The sequence below is a fragment of the Triticum aestivum genome, chromosome 4A (genome assembly GCF_018294505.1).
Source record: "Triticum aestivum cultivar Chinese Spring chromosome 4A, IWGSC CS RefSeq v2.1, whole genome shotgun sequence".
Taxonomy (NCBI): domain Eukaryota; kingdom Viridiplantae; phylum Streptophyta; class Magnoliopsida; order Poales; family Poaceae; genus Triticum; species Triticum aestivum.
The window spans coordinates 705,191,633-705,195,241 of NC_057803.1; positions in this window are offsets into that span (position 1 = coordinate 705,191,633).

Sequence of the window (3,609 nt, forward strand, 5' to 3'; positions counted from 1 at the left end):
ATAGATTATGCCAGATCCACAACATGCATATTTTTACTTATGTGGCAGCCTATGTGCAAATAATTATTCTGCATCATATCGAAGATATGTACCCTATATATGCAGCTAGCAGTTTTATAGCAAAATAAAGGAATCTATCCACGGGAAGGTGAGAAAAGAAATATTGTACTCTGAATTTGCATGGTTTCTTGCAACACACCGCGAGAATATCTGAGGGCGAGGCCAGCATACAGCGTCTCGTCCATCTGGGTGCCCATGTCGGACTCCGGCATGCAGGCCGGCATCTCTTCACCTATATGTTTGCACTGCTGGGTTTTGTTATCGGACAAAAGCACCGGCAGAGCTGCTCGTGGAGATCAATTAGCCCAGACTGTTGTATGCGGGTGTCCGGCTGATTGAAAGCTAGCTTTCATTGGATTGAATCGATCTAGAAACCTTCCTCCAAAGCCAGATCGTATACTTGTGGGGGATCTAGCTGAGCATGTACGTGTGTTGGCGTCGTACGTGCAGACATGCCTGCAGCAGCCCCGGTTGGAGGCAATCCAGGGTGCATATTAGCGTCAAGCCCATGCAATCTGACGCCCGCTTCGTGCAGCAACACTGATCACGGTTGGAGAGGTCGGGGTGCAGTCTCGTATGGAGGCCGGTCAGTATAGGATGCACGCCCCCACTCAAGTCCATTCAATATGAAACTTCAAAGTTGACAATAGCATGGAGGAGCGCCATGCTAGGGTTTCTCAAGGATGCTTCGGTGTCTTGGTGGGCGAAGGAACCTTCAACGGAGGTGGGTTCTCAAGCTTTGCGTCGGTGCCGCACGAAGGAATCTTCAACGTTTTTTTTTCATCCGTGTGAAGTATCAGGCGAGGAGTCTGTTTTGTGTATTTCATCTGACGGCTGTAAATAACTAATAAGAATATCTGATGGACAGTTTTGCTTAGTTTTGAGGATTAACGTGGAGCCTCTAATGATGCATCCAATTAGTAAATATAAGATATAAGATATAAGATATAAGATAGCTCATATCTATTCCTATTGGTGGCAGAGGGTTTATCTATCTTACTTTCGGATGCAGAAGAGAGAGGAATGTTAGAAGGGGTGAAGGTCTGCCGAGATGCACCCTCGGTTTCACATCTTCTATTTACTGACGATTCTTTGATTTTGATGAAAGCGGATGGGGTCAATGCAAATTCTTTAAGAGATGTTCTGAATCATACTGTAGTGCGTCTGGACAAATGGTAAGTGAAGCCAAATGTAGTATATATTTTAGTCCAAATACAACAATTGAAAAAAGAGTTGAGGTGTGCACAACTCTTAATATTCTTGTGGAGGATTTGACTGAAAAATACCTGGGTCTACCATTGTTGGTGGGGGCAGACAAGAGTGATAATTTCCAATACCTGGTGGATAGGATTTGTCAATTGGTGCAAGGGTGGAAAGAAAAAACTTTATCTATGGGGGGCAAAGAGGTTCTGCTTAAAGCTGTAGCCCAAGCTCTTCCGGCATATGCAATGTCTGTATTCAGGGTTTCGAAAAAAATATGCAAAGGAATCACGGATGCAATAGCGCAGTGTTGGTGGGGTGATGACATGAGTAATAAGAAGATGCATTGGTTTGCCTGGTGGAAGCTTTGTGTCCCAAAATCTCGGGGAGGGATGGGGTTTAGAGACCCTCATTGTTTTAATTTGGCGATGCTTGCGAAGCAAATTTGGAGATTACTAGAGGCACCAGATAGCTTGTGTGCAAGAGTTCTGAGGAGTAAGTATTACCCTGATGGTAAGATTCTTAATGCAAAACTTAAACCTGGTTCTTCCTTCACGTGGCAGAGTATATTGTCTGGTCTCAACACTTTTAATAAAGGGGCGATATGGCGTGTTGGAGATGGACAACAGATTGTGATCTGGGAGGATGCATGGCTTCCATGTAGTAATTCTGGAAGGGTGTTAACACCTAAGGGTCATTGCTTACTAAAATATGTCTATGAACTGATTGATCCTTGCACAGGGAAATGGGATGTTGATCTGATTCGTAGTATCTTTTGGGAGGTTGATGTCCAACAAATATTGGCGACTCCATTGAGTCAGCATGGTATGGGCGATTTTGTGGCATGGAAATTTAACAAGAATGGCCTCTTCTCAGTTCGTTCCGCATATCATATGGAGTGGGAATCGACATTCGGTGTATCCATGGAACGATCGGATGGGGCGGGGTCATCAGGGCTAAACAATGTTTGGAGAGACATGCGGAAATGTACAGTACCAGCAAAGGTGAAAATTTTCGCCTGGAAATGTTTACATGGCATTCTTCCTTGTTATGGTGTATTGGCCAACCGTCATATTATGAATAATTACCTATGCCCTGTTTGCAAAAAATATTGTGAGGATATTAAGCATGTTCTATTTCAGTGTGCGGAAGCAAAGGAAATTTGGGTCAAACTCGGTTTGATAGAAGTGGTCAAAGAAGCTTGCGAGGTCGATCGGTCTGGTAGTGTTGTTCTGGATTATTTGTTAGCAGGGAGGTTTAAGAATCCAACTGATGCATCTGTGAAGTACATAAGAGAAACAATTTTGACGTCGGCTTGGTACATTTGGTGGAGAAGAAGACAGACGGTACATGCAGAAAGTTTGCAGTCCTCGTCACATGCAGCGCTATCAATTCAAGTTTTGGTGTCAAATTTTGTTAAAGCTTCAGGTAAAGTGTCCCAACCAAAGTCGAGTATCTGGAATCGGGCGACCACTGGATTTATCTCTGTAAATGTTGATGCAAAGTTTGATATTGACTTGGGCTCTGGAGCTACTGGCGTGGTGATTAGAGATGATAAGGGAAGATTCCTAGCAGCAGGCTCCCAGATCATTCCCTTCGCGATAGATGCGGCAACTACTGAAGCACAAGCAGTTTTGGACGGAATTCATCTTGCAAACCAACTTGGGTGTCAGAAATTGGTAATCCAATCAGATTGTTTAGAAGTTATTAATATTCTTCATAATGGAGGTTTTTCTGCGACAACTGCAGCGCCAATATTCGAGGACATATGTATACAGGCAAGTTCGTTCGGCAACGTTCAGTTCACATATTGTCCAAGGGAAGCAAACCGTGTCGCACATACGCTAGCCCAGGAGTGTAATTCAGAGAAGTGTTTTTGGGCAGATGAACCACCTAGCTTTATTTTATCGTTGTTAATTGACGATGTTAGTGTGATTTAAATTAATAAAACTAGCCATTTTGGCATTCAAAAAAAAGATATAAGATAGCTCATCATTAACTCCTTGGCTGCCTTCGATGGTAGTAATCACCTTGGATAGTACAGGCCGAAAGGAACATCAATAATTAACTACAGTAACTAACATCTCATTAATGGAGCAAGTGGTGTTACGGGCATTTGAAACAAGTTAAGGTACAGTCACATAGCTTGGAAGCTTCTTCCGGTGATATATCTTGGAGAGACCGAAGTGTGGGTCGCCCATGAAAACAAACACGGCGAAATAATATGCGTGAGCACGTGTTGGTTCATCGATCACCTCTGTACATATAGCTTTCCACACCAGCTGGTTCATCGTTCATCGATCACCTCCCAACCAATTATCCATCGATCTATATATTGGTGAAACTGAA